At 39.3% G+C, this 14,381-nt stretch overlaps 1 pseudogene; it reads left to right on the plus strand.

The window, feature by feature from the left end:
* Positions 1-338: 338 nt before the first annotated feature.
* On the plus strand, positions 339-4,160 carry LOC125124709 (probable ATP-dependent RNA helicase DDX4; annotated as a pseudogene).
* Positions 4,161-14,381: the final 10,221 nt, after the last annotated feature.

Below are 14,381 nucleotides of genomic sequence, written 5' to 3' on the forward strand. Positions count from 1 at the left end.
GTTTCAGTTAACTGAAATCACCTAATCATCCACGCTATAAACCTCTGTGCCTTTCTTTTTCATCATTTCATCTTTACAAAATACTACACTTCCAAACTCCATTAATTATTCTCTCTTCTCCATATGCCCAGTTCCATGCCTCTTAAAAATGCTCAAGTGGATTATTACAATTATAACTAATTGCACTTTTGCCAGACGATCCCTATCCAAAACCGCAACTGCTTCTAAATTATCCATCTACTATGGAGTTGATTAGGACATCCTGGCCTAAAGGAAAAAGGAAAATAAACAGATAAGAATGAGAACTGAAAAAAAAAAAAAAACTAACAAATTAAACAATGAGTTGTGAATTGAGTTTTATTTGGGGCCAGATGAGTATTAGAGCTCCAGGAGACAGCCTTTCAGCTAGCTCTGACGAACTGTTCCAAAGATGTAAGAGGGGGACGTTGGTATATACGTGATTTTACTGAAGGGAGATATATGGAGGTCAAGGATCCATTCTGGCAGAAGGTTGCTGCTAACTGAGGAGGAGATGTCTTTGTTAATGATTTTAGTGCTTTTCTAGATGTGAAAAGATGCAAGAAACTGGGCTCATATAATCTACTGAAAAATATCTAACTATCTGAAAGTCTGTTCTGCCAATTTTTCCTGGCACACAGAGTGCCTCATTCCTGATCTGCCCTGAACTCTTTTCAGCATTGTTGAAGGTCAGTGACTGCAGTGGCCAGTGACTTCTTTCCTGTACAGGCATATGGCAAGAACAATTTTTAGCTGCCAACAACAACAAAAAACAAATGGTTCCTAATGTTATCTATGGTATAAGAATGCAAAATTCCTCACTAAGTGGCTGAAGATGGTATAGAAAGGACATTGTTTTTAACATCATTGCTCTGATATTTATTAGTTGGTTATTCTTAGAGGAATTATTTAAATTATCTGAGCCCCATTTCTTCAAAAAGTTTAGTTATTTTAACCTAAAAAAGTTGCTATGCTAGTAAAATGAGGCTGTTCACATGAGACCGTTTAGCGGAACAGAAAATCCAGAAATCAGTCTTTCTTCTTTCTTTACTCAACTTCTTCTCAAACTGCTTTTTAGGTTTTCTCCTGCCATGCCCATCCCCTTGCAATCTGAGCTCTAACATTTCTCACAAACACATGCACATCTACATAGCCTTTCTTCTGCCTGGAATTCATCTCCTAGCCTTCTTTACTTGGCCAGCTTCTATTCATCTTTCAAGAAGCATTTCAGGTATTACCTCTCCCAAGACAATTTCCCTAAACCACCTGCACTCCTTCATCAGAAGAGATTCCTGAGTCCCTCTGCGCTGACAATAGTATATTTCAATGTTTTTTTGTTTTGTTTTGTTTTGTTTGTCTTTTTAGGGCCACACCCGAGGCATATGGAGGTTCCTAGGCTAGGGGTCTAATCGGAGCTGTAGCCGCCGGCCTGTACCAGAGCCACAACAGCACGGGATCCGAGCCATGTCTGCAAACTACACCACAGCTCACAGCAACGCCGGATCCTTAACCCACTGAGTGAGGCCAGGGATCGAACCCCCAACCTCATTGTTCCTAGTCGGATTCGTTAACCACTGAGCTACGACGGGAACTCCTATTTCAGTGTTTTTATCTTCCTGGTCAAGAACCATGAAGGATGAGAATTTTTATCTACTCTCAAATTAGCAAGTTTGCCTGTCACAGTTTGATGCTGGCAGAAGATAAGAGAAGCCTGGATTAGAGACAATGGACTTGATTAATTACAGCACAGCATGTGGCATGAACTTTATGTTTGAATTGGTTCTCCTAAGCTCCACAAATTCCATGGTGTTAAGGCATAGGGAGGCCAAGAGGGTGCAGAGCAGGTAGTAGTGGAATCCTGAGCATAGAGAATCCCAAGAGCAAACTTGCCAACCTTAGCCACAGAGGGAAACATTATCATTATTATGCTGGACAAGAAGCAAGGCTACATTTTGCTCTGCATGGAAACATTAACTCTGTCTTTCAAGGCTTTCTGTCTATAAAATCTGTGAAAAGGTAAACTAGAATGAAAGGGCAGTTAATTCCCCTTGCAAATTTTTCAGAAATCTGAGAAGTCCATGGAGAACTGTCTTCAGCACTATAATGGGACTTTCTCCTTTGTTTCCAAGTTAGGGGAGGAGGGCGAACACTGGACAGTGTCCTATTCCCAGTAGGTCCCACAAAACAGACCTCTGCTGTATTTCTAAATAGAAAATCTTCAAAGTGGAATGAATTAAAGTGATAATCCAAAATAGGTAAAGTAAACCTGAGTTGAAGGACAGCTCCATGTGTACATATTTTTTCATTTTAACAGATGACTAGATTATTTAAGCATATATTTTTTGACTTAAGATTAGGTAAATAAAATTAGAATTACCTAATTTTTTTTTTAAATTTTCTTTTGGAAAAGTACAGGCTTCATAGCTAAATTTAGCTAAAAACAATGCATAGTAACTGCTTCTTAATAGGTAGTAACTGCTTACTGTGAGCCTCACCCTTCATCTAGCTCATCTTTAACCCTCATACCAACCATGCAAGCAAATTTTCATACTCCAGATTTATGGAATGAGTACTTAAGTAGCTTATCCAAAGTGACAGAACTAAAAAGTGGAGGGCATATGTTTTTTGAACCAGTCTGTTTCCAAGTTCTGTAAACTAAACTACCTCATGACAATTCCCTTTTGAGATTACTTTTCTTTCATGGCCGACAGCTAAGACTGCAGAACTAAGGAAAGAGAAATTAATTCTGGAAGCTGACCCAGACTCCTGGCTATCCTTGCTGGCTATCGGGAGCCGGCAAGTACAGAAACGTCAGAAAAGACACTGTCTTACCTTGCCTACCTTTCTATTTGGGCTGAAGCCCATCCTAATTGTAGACAACATGAAGCATGGTGTTTCTTTTTTCACTTCATAGGAAGGGTGGGGTAGTCCCTCTTTGGCAAAAGAGACAGGAATGCTTCAAGATACAAACCAATTTTACAAAGATCCCTATCAGCATTTCTAGTTCTCAGATTAACATTGTCCATGAAGCTTCAGGTAGTTCTTGTCTCTGCCACGTATAGGATAAATAAATAATTTAATGTCTCTGAGCCTCTGTTTCATTGTATGTAAGGTGCAAATAGTAACGGTCACCTCTAAGAATGTGTAAGAATGAAAACAAAGAAGTATGTCAGTTGCCTAACAGAGTGCCTGAACCAAGAACGGTGTCCTTTTCTTTTCTCTTTCAGATGTTACACGACTACAATTAGGTGCTACTCCTGGGAGACTAACGGATATTAGAAAGAAAACATTGGTCTCAAATAACTGAAAGGTTTACTTTTAGATGAAGTTAATTACATTCTGGATAGGAATTTTGGACTAGAAATGAAGAAGCCCATCTCCTGCCTAGCAGTAAGGAACAACATCAAACCCTTAGGCTCAGTGCAGTTTTTCCAGAGGAGATTCAAAGCATGGTTGAGGAGTTTTAAAGGTTGAATAACTTGTTTGTGGCTATTGGGTCAGTGGGTAGAGCATATAGAGATGTTCAGCAGACCACTCTCCAAGTTGGCTAGTACTCAAAATGAGAAAACCTTGTAGGAATTCTGCAAAACACAGGTGATGAAAAAACTGGTTTTTGCTAAAACTAAGAAAAAAGCAGGTTTTATTGCAGCTTTTCTTTGTCAAGACAAAAGAGCATCTATAAGATTTTGTGATTATCTGGGACTGAGAGAGGGCAAGGTCCTGGGGATTTTTTGGTGCAGAAATTGCCCAGTTCTTCAGTAGCTGCCAGAGAGCTGGATATTGAAAACGTTCAATATGTTATCAATTTTGACAGTCCTACTATTGACGAATGTTTTCACTGAATCCAGGGTAGGGGTCATTGTGGGAAGGCTGGCAGAGCTATTTCCTTGTCTGATGCTCAGTGAGATAACCATGTAGAGAACGGCCTCCAGCGACAATACTGTCAGATGTCAACAGGCTCCTCTGCACAGTTGGAAGAACATGCCTTGAGCTCAAGTGTTCCTGGCTTCAGTGACAGTACAAGAGGAAATGCATTTGTATCAAATGATACAGAAAAGAATTAGCAGGGCAAGAGTACTCTGAACATGCCAAGGTTTTCTTAAAAAATTCCCAGTCCAGTAGATGATGAGTCATGGGATTAAAGCTAAAACACTGATGTTTCTAGTACAATTTTGCTGCAGAGAAGAAAATTTTCGATTTTTGAGTTTTTAAAGCAAGTGTAGAGCCTGATATTTTGTGTCTCCTGTCTCCCTGTTCCTACTCCTATGGGAAAAAAAATACTTATTGATGAGTTACTGTGAAATGCTAAAAATTACAATATTGCAGTTATTGATATAAATGGTATTAACTGGGACCAAAGCATTCTAAATATCTTTACAAAAATTTTTTTAAAGGAGCTTACAGTTTACTTGGGGAGAGAATAGCCAAAATAGATGACAAAATATTTTTCAGGCCATGAGATGGAAAGAAATTTTGTACAATGGGAGTACAAAAAAAGAGCTTACTTCCAGCCTGTGAGATTGAGAATTTCAAAAGCATGAACTTGCCCTTCCTGAATCAAGAGGAATAACCTGTGGAGCTGTCCTTCCCTCTATCTAATTTAATTGTCTCCTCTTGTCCTGTTCATTGGCATGATTACAGGAAGAGGAAATAGTCAGATGGAAACAAGAAAAGGCACAACTCAAGAGAATCAACCGTCTTTGCCTTTTCCAGAGAAAGGTATTTACATCAATTTCCCACCCAAATTTCTACCCTGTGATTTTTCCTGACCTATCTGTAGTATTTTCCTAATTTCTCTGGAAGAAAAGTTACACATTGCCTCCGAACTAAGAATTACTAAGATCTCTTAAAAGGAAAATGAAATTGATGGCTATCCACTGGGCAACTTAGCATATCTGCCATAATGAATTAAGCTTTTTTCAATTTAACAATATACTGTGCAGCTCTTCCTATGTTAGTGCATTCCTCATTATTTAAAATGACTTTTTGGTATCCTAGTGCATGGATGTACAACTCCTTTTTTTTTTTTTCTTTTTACAATTCACCTATTGAGACACCTAGCTTCATTTTGTTTTGTTTTGTTTTGTTTTGTTTTGTTGTTTTTTTAGGGCCGCACCTAAAGCATATGGAGGTTCCCAGGCTAGGGGTTGAATCAGAGCTATAGCTGCTGGCCTATGCCACAGCTACAGCAATGCCAGATCTGAACCATATCTGTGACTTACGCCACAGCTCACAGTGAGGCTGGATCCTTAACCCACTGGGTGAGGCCAGGGATTGAACCTGCATCCTTATGGATGCTAGTCAGATTCATTTCTGCTGATCCACAATGGGAACTCCTATTTTCTCTCTTTGAGCAGTGCTAATGTGAGCACACTTAATTCCTAATTTTATATGTGTACATTTATACTTATTTTCTTATGAAGGGCACCCTAAATAAATTTCAGGCCTCACAATACTTAGAATCTATTCTCAAATATTTGACAACATCCTATTTTTATTGCCTTCTAAATTTCTAAATTGACTTATTTGATATTTTAATTGTTGATATCTCACAAATTCCAAAGATGATATAATTATCATTTTAATAATTTACTGCATATAACGAAGTTCTAGGCACTGTTATACAATTAATTTAGTCCTAAAAAGACTTTATGGGATAGATACTGTTATCTGTATTTTACAAAAGAAGGAATTTAAATGTAAAAAGATTAAGGCATAAAAAAAAAAAGCATTAAGGCGTTAGGCCAACAATTTAGTGGCAGAACCACTTTCTTCAGTTTTTTATCTTTCTAAAATTCCAAGTACATTTCCTCATCCAATGAAATGGAACATTAAAATGTGTTGAATGTTGAAAATTAGATGATTCCATCTCTTATTACAACTTAAAACTTAATAAGAAATACTACAGAAATGTAATTAAATTTCTTTAGGCTGCTCAGTGTAAATACAATTTTATGGAAACAAGGTATTCATTTAATATTATTATTATTCTCAAAAATATTTCAAATGGTGTCATATCAGCCAGGAGTTCTGTATCAAGATGCCTGGTTCTCAGAGTTCCCATTGTGGCTGAGAGGTAACAAAATGGACTAGCCTCCATGACGATGCGGGTTCGATCCCTGGCCTCACTCAGTGGGTTAAGGATCTGGCATTGCTGTGAGCTGTGGTGTTGGTCACAGATGCAGCTCTGATCCTGTGTTGCCGTGGCTGTGATGTAGGCCAGCAGCCACAGCTGCAATTCAAACCCTAGCCTGGGAATTTCCATATGCTACAGATGCAGCCCTGAAAAGAAAAAAGAAAAAAAAAAAAGGAAAAAAAAGCCTATTTCTCTACTCTTCTGTAGGCCCCAAATCAAGAAACCAAGAATGTTTAGAACTGAGACTATCACAGACATCAGTAAGTAGGGTAAGTCCATGAGCTTTTTATTGGGCTTTAAAGTATAGAAATTTGAAGACAACTATTCCAAAGCCTCAGAAGTCATTTTTGTTAGGTTGGACTGCCATAACAAAATACCATAGAATGGATGGTTTAACCAACAACACAGTTCTGGAAGCTGGAAGTCTGAGATCAGAGTGCCAACATGGTTGGGTTCTAGTAAAAACTCATTTATAAGGGCTCTCTTCTTAGTGTATGGATGCCTGCCTTCTTACTGTGTCTTCACACTTAAACTGCACCTCAAGTTTTAACCAGACTGTTTATATTCAGATGAATACAGAATTGGCAAATATTGGGGGTAGGACAATCTTATCATAGAATGGAATGTCTTCTCCCCCATTCCACTTATTTTCTTTACAGCCCCTAAGCTACAGTTTTATATTTGTTAAATAGGGAAAATAGTATTTCCTTTTCAACGTAATATAGTTGTGAAAATACAATAAGAAAATACATAAAAAGGTACTGCAAAGCATTCCACAATAAAGTAACCTAAAGTAAACACAAATAAAGTAAAATAAAGTAACTTTAGGAGTTCCCATTGTGGCTCAGCAGAAACAAACCCAACTAGTATCCATAAGGATGCAGGTTCAATCCCTGGCCTCACTCAGTGGGTTAAGGATCCTGTGTTGCTGCAGTGTAGGTTGCAGACATGGCTCAGATCCCACATTGCTGGGACTGTGGTGTAGGGTGGCAGCTGTAGCTCTGATTTGACCCCTAGCCTGGGAACTTCCATGTGCCACAGAAGTGGCCCCCAAGAAGCAAAATAAATAAATAAATAAATAAAAATAAAGTAACTTTATTATATCCTATAGTTATTGACTATTGTAACAATTAAAATACATTAGAGCTTACCAAATATCTTATTTTGAGATTTTCCTAAGCAACAACATTTCCTATATGTACTACATGTGTTTTAACTGTTTGGCAAAGTTTACACAGAAGGGTTCCTGATCCTGCAGGTATGTTATCTTGGAAAGTTTGTGCCCAAGAAAAACTGGCACAGAATATACTGGGCATCACAGTGACTTATGCGCACCATCAGCTCAGCCTGAGTATTAATCACAGCAAGAAACTGTGAGTCTTACAAGAAGCATTTAAAGAGAAAACAGTAAGGACAGCAAAAAATCTGCTACCTCTATAAAGATACACTGTGCCAATGCAAAATTCCTAGTTTTGATATTATAGTGTAAATATGAAAGATGGCAACATTGGGAAAAGGATATAAGGCAACTACCTATGAATCTATAATTATGCCAAAAGTAAAAAGTAAAATAAAAATTTGCTACCTCTAAAAAAGAAAGAGACTGGAGCAAAAGGAACCAGAATTGGGAAACGAATTATTGATATCAACTGAAATAAAAACAGAGAGAAGGAGGTCACTGGCTATTACATTTTGATAGGACTTGTACTGCCACTGGGGTAAAATGGTGATGTCTCATAGGTGTCAACAGACAGCATTAGCTGCAGTTGCAGGCTTTGGCTTAAAGAAACAATGCTCTCTTTTGAAATCACTCTCATGCATTCAATAAATCAACAGACACATGTTGAATTCCATGATGTTCCATGCACTGGACTAGGCTCTGGATAAAAAGCATGGGACAAAGAGAGAAGGGACATTTCTCCATAGGTCTCTCTTAGCTATGGGAAGCTGGCAAATTTAGTTGTCCAATAGCATCCTTGGATGGAGAAAAAAATTCAGAGTGTGAAAGGAAAAACAGGTATCAAGAGTCAGAGGCAGGTTAAGGGTCAAAAGCAGAACTGAGTCCAAGTCAAAATAAATCCAGGGCATTCATTCCTCTCTCTACCTTGTAGTTCAGCTGGCACTAACTGAAAGTCTGCTAAGCCCAGGCATCATGCTACCCATTTTGAGGACCACACAGATACAAAAACTACAGCTCCTGCCCTCAAGGGCATTATGAACTAACAGAGAAGATAAAAATAACCAGATAAATGTAACATAGATCAGAGCACATTAAATGTCATAACAGAAGTTCCAGCCAAGGGCCAAGCACCCCAAGAGGCTGAAAGGAACTTCTGGCAGGACAGTCTGAGAAGTTCTCATGCAAGAAGTCATGTTTGAAAAAAGAACAATTTTAATAGGACCAAATAATAACAGAAGAAGAGAAACAGCATTTTTGGCTAAGCACCCTGCAAAAATAAGCTCAGCAGGTAAGAACCCGACATAGTGTCTATGAAGATGTAGGTTTGATCCCTGGTCTCACTCAGTGGGTTAAGGATCTGGCATTGCCACAAGTTGTGGCATAGGTTGCAGATGCAGCTCAGATCCTGTGTTGCCATGGTGGTGGCATAAGGAGGCAGCTGTAGCTCTGATTTGACCCCTAGAGGGGGGACTTCCATATTTTATAGGTGCAGTCATAAAAAGAAAAAAAAAAGGAGAAGAAGAAGGAGGAGGGGAAGAAGAAAGCAGGGGTGCTCATTGCCAAAGAACCAGTGAGCAGTCCACTGACCCAGAAACAGTATTCAGATGACCTCCTACCCATCCTGAGGCAGGGGACTGAATAGGTTACCTCAACCTCAGCCCTCTCATGGTCCTGTCTTTATCTGACTGTAAATTGGGTTTCTACATGAGTGTTTTTGAGGAAAACAAGGCTTTGCTTGCTAAAAATATTTTAACATCTGAAAACTACTGAGCTGGAACATTCCTTGATTAATGTATGGAATGATGTAGCAATGTGCTCAGAAGAACTTTTGGGCCATATCCTGGAAGGCATTAAGGCCAATAAGTGCTTTTTGTATGAGAGCAATGCTGTGGTCTCTAGGGAGTTTTTAAATCAGAATATTTAACTACCAGAATAAAAAAATTTAAAAAAAACTGGATTAAGAAATGACTGTCGGGCCATAGCCACTGGAGAAGCAATGCCAAGTGGTTATGTTGTGAGCAACAAAGGAAATCAAAACTACCATGAGGTACCACCTCATACCAGTCAGAATGGCCATCACTAATAAGTCCACAAATAAGAAATGCTTGAGGGGTGTGGAGAAAAGGGAACCCTCCTGCACTGTTGGTGGGAATGTAAGCTGGTATGGTCACTATGGAGAACAGTATGGAGGTACCTTAGAAATCTATACATAGAACTACCATATGACCCAGAAATCCCACTCTTGGTCATATAAATGGACAAACCTTTTCTTGAAAAAGACACATGCACTCGCATGTTCACTGCAGCACTATTCACAATAACCAAGACATGGAAACAATCCAAATGTCCACTAACAGATGATTGGATCAGGAAGATGTGGTGTATATACACAATGGAATACTACTCAGCCATAAAATATAACAAAACAATGCCATTTGCAGCAACATGGATAGAACTAGAGATTCTCATACTAAGTGAAGTCAGAAAGAGAAAGACAAATACCACATGATATCACTTATATCTGGAATCTATCATAAGGCACAAATAGACCTTCCCACAGAAAAGAAAATCATGGACATGGAGAACAGACTTGAGGTTGCCGAGGGGGAGGGAGTGGGATGGAATGGGAATTTAGGGTTAAGAGATGCAAACTATTGCCTTTGGAATGGATAAGCAATGAGATCCTGATGTATAGCACTGCAAACTGTATCTAGTCACTTATGATGGAGCATGAGAATGTGAGAAAAAAGAATGTATACATGTATGTGTGACTGGGTCACCTTGCTGTACAGTAGAAAATTGACAGAACACTATAAACCAACTATAATGAAAAAAATAAAAAATCATTATAAAATTAAAAAAAAAAGAAATGACTGTTGGGTACAGCGTCAAGAGGGAGAAGAAACAGACACAGAGACTAAGCAGAAAGAGAAGGCAACAGTTCAGGGAAAATACTCAGAGCCCATATGAGAGTAGAAAGTGAAGGGTGCCACACACACACACACACACACACACACACACACACGTTTTTAGTAGACTATGTTTTAGAACTTTTTTTTTTTTTTTTTGCTTTTTAGGGCCATATCTGCAGCACATGGAGGTTCCCAGGCTAGAGAATGAACTGGAGCTGCAGCTGCTGGCCTACACCACAGAAACAGCAACACAGGATCCAAGCCACATCTATGACCTACATCATTTAGTGAGGCCAGGGATTGAACCCGCATCCTCATGGATCCTAGCCAGGTTCGTTAACCACTGAGCCATGATGGGAACTCCAAAACACTTTTAAAATTACAGAAAAATTACTATTTCAAAGATATTTCAGATAGATCCCATATACCCTGTATCCAGTGTCCCCTATAATATCTAACACCAGTATGTTACAATTAATAAACTAATAAAACTACATCTTATTATTAACTTAAGTCCATACTACATTCCTATTTCCTTAATTTTTACCTAAAGCCTTTTTTCTGTTCTAGGATTCAGGATGCCACGTTACATTTAGTCATCATATCTCCTTAAGCTGTGACAGTTTCCCAGATTTTACTTATTTTTAAAGACCTCGACAAGTCTAAGAGTACTGGTCACATATTTTTGTAGCATGTCCCTCAATCAGAGATTGTCTGATATTTTTGTCATGATTAGACTGGGGTAATGGGTCCTTAGCAGGAAGATCATGGAGGTGAAGTGCCATTTCTCACATCAAGGGTACATGCTGTCAGCACAACTTGTCACGGGTGCTATGAACCTTGGCCGTTTGGCTGAGGTAGTGATTTTCATGTTTCTCCACTGTAAAGTTACTCTTTCTCACCTCTTTAATAATTTACTCTTTAAAAAAGGAAGTCACTTTGTGAACACAGATATTGGCTGGAAAAGAAATGCTCTGATCGCCACTTGGCTACTCTGGTAACCTAAGTCCACAAGGAGTGTAAGTCCACAAGACTTAGAACTGACGTTAGCAAACATTTTTGTGACTTGAGCAGGCTCTTAGGGGACTCACTCCTAGATAGCTTATGAAGCATCACTTTTAGCCATAAGCCGGGTTCTCCCCAAGGACTTCAGATGGACATACTTTCTCTCTGTAGTTTCTCGCCCTTCCTGTTATTCACCTGTTCCAGTGATGGAGGAGCACCCATGTAGACTGACTCCTTAAGGTCACCTGGCAGAGGTACCCACAAGAAGTCTGAGCCCTTCCTAGCAGTCTGCCCCACTCCTGCGCAGACACCCCACCTCCACTCTTATATCTCACAGAACAGCTGCCTTTGCAGCTGAAGGCCCACAGCCAGTGCAAGGGTGCAATTGAGTGCCCACCACTGCCTACCCTTCCCTGCAGCCAGCAGGATCTCTTCACCACCCTACTCTGAGGCCACAGCTGAATCAAGAGAAGACAGCTTCAAGGTCCTCTCCCCCTGTGTCCTGGGGGCTGTAGGGCTTCTTTTCCTCAGCACACCTGCAACAAATTGGGCCCACATTCCTTTCTGCCTTGATGATCATCTAAAACATAAATTCTTCTGTCACCAAACTCCTCCTAGTCTCCCCCTAACAGGATGTTAAAATGGAAGTCTTTATGCCTTAGTTTCGACTGAGGTGCCAATACATTCTATGTCATAAATCAAAGCCAGTGCCAGACAAATCCCCACATGCAAAATTTACAAAGGAAATGTGTCAGAATCATTGCACAACTCCTGGAACCCTCAACTGGATCAAAGATATCAGTAGGCATTAGAATGTGGGGAGAGGGGAAGATGGGTGGAGAGATTTCTTTGGACACAGCTGCTTTCTTGCTATGAGTCCCCACTCCCACTTTAAGTGGGGACTTTTACAGGATCACATGAAGAATTTTGAAATGCATTCAGTGTAGTTGAACGATGCAGCCTAAGGGCGCCAGATTCTTGGAAGAGAAAACTAAAAAGTGCTCTGGCAACAAAATAGAAATAGCACATGGAGTCTGACCTGTACTCACAGAGCTTGTCAGCCGCCATGGGGACCAAAGATAATAACAGCTTTTTATATACAGTCCTCTATGTAAAGGCTTTGTATTTTTAGAGGCTATATTCCTTATCCTTGACTTTAGGTAAGCTCTGTGACTGTCCTGACAATAAATTACAGTGGAAATGACAAAGTGCCATTTTGGCCCACTGCCTCTCTTTTAGAGCACTCTCTCTAGAAATCCTGCACTGCCATATAAAAAACTGTCCACCCGGACACCACCATGCTAGAGAAGCCATGGTTAAACACTCTGGATGACAGCCAACTTTCAAGCTAATCCAAACCAAAATACTAAACATTTAAGTCTTAGACACAAGACCAGTCTATCCTCCAGCTGTACCCTGGAGTGACTTCCACCAGTGTCACATGAAGCAGAAGAAATACCCAACCCATTCCCGAATCCTTGCTACAAAAAATAATGAGATAAAATAGTTGCCGTGTTAAGCCACTAGATTTGGGGGTAGTTAGCTATGCAGCACTGGATCACAGGAACAGCAGTAAAGGATGGTTTCCCATTGGTAAGTATGCGGGCTCCCAGAAGAGATTTGCAGTAAGGATTAGGGTTAGGGCTATATCCAGAACTCAGTCCTGTCTAGCAGTCGTTTTTAGAGAAGCTGGTGGGCCCAAGCATCAGGAAGCTGGAGGTGAATACCAAACTAGTCGGGGGTATGGAAGAAGTTGAAAATGCCCACCCAGAATAGAGATTTGTCTGCCTCAGTCAAGGAAACTGCGGCTGAATGGGTTTAGCACCAAATTATGAAAAGACCATGAAAGTATTCCATGGGAGAGGTTGTATGTGGCAGAATCATTGCACAACTCCTGGAATCCTCAACTGGATCAAAGATATCAGTAGGTGACAGACCAGAGAATACAGCTTGCAGTACATTGCAAAAATAAAACAAAACCCAAAACAGGAAAAGCCAAGGGCCTGAAGCCAACCCAAAATGAGCAAAGGGAGATGATCTGCAAATAAAGCAACCTCAAAATTTTGAATATTACACAGATCTGGAAACTGAACTTAGATAATTGAGCAACTGTTTGTGGCTATAGTACTTAAAAGTCAGCAAAAGTTCATAGGACTATCAGAGTTTTCCTTTAGTGCCAAGAGACTTTTACTCTTTTCAATAAAGTTTAATATTATGGAGGGAGTAAAAATTGTGTTCTGTTTGACTAAATCACTGGTTAAGCTTTTTAGTAACTGAGTTATGGATATTAATCTCATTTATGTCATGCAATCCCTCTGGCATATACAGTATTTTAAAACTAGGTAACTGTAGAACATATGTCTATAAGCAGCAGTGTTCCAATGCTAAGTGTCATAACGTGCATCATGGTGAAAATCTAGCCTCGATTTGCAGTACTATGTTGAATAGGATTCAGGGTCCTAAATGTACAGATTTACCTTGATTTGTCTAAGGAAAAATACAACTTTCCCACAGGTTCTCCGAATGATACATATGATACTTCCTTGACTGCAATAAAAGCTTAGAGCTAAACTTAGCCTACACTCCTTAACAAGCATATTGCAATTTATGGTAGTCATTTTGAGTAATAACTTCAGTTTTGGATCTATTTTATGAACACATGCTTATTTTTGCTTTGTAATATTATTATCTTTCTATATTTTATATTTCTTTGAAAGTTTCCATATATATATACATAGCAGTAGAGTTTACATGCCTGGATTCTAAAGCCATACATCCTTAGTTCAAATCCCAGCACTGCCACTTACTGTGTAATCTTAGATCATAGACTTCCTATTCTTGTTTTCTATCTGTAAAACATAGATTATAACAGTATCAATCTCATATGGTCATTGAAAGGATTAAGTTAATGTTTATGTAATGCATGTAGAACAATGCCTAGCACTTAGTTATAAGTATTAACTACTACTAATGATGATTTTATTCTCTTTGGATATTAACAACTAAATATGAAATAGTAAAAAGTGGAGTTCCCGTTGCGGTGCACTGAAAACAAATCTGACTACTACACCTAAGGATTCACGTTCAATCCCTGGCCTTGCTCAGTGGGTCCAGGATCTGGCATTGCCAT

This window comes from Phacochoerus africanus, chromosome 4, assembly GCF_016906955.1.
Source record: "Phacochoerus africanus isolate WHEZ1 chromosome 4, ROS_Pafr_v1, whole genome shotgun sequence".
NCBI lineage: Eukaryota > Metazoa > Chordata > Mammalia > Artiodactyla > Suidae > Phacochoerus > Phacochoerus africanus.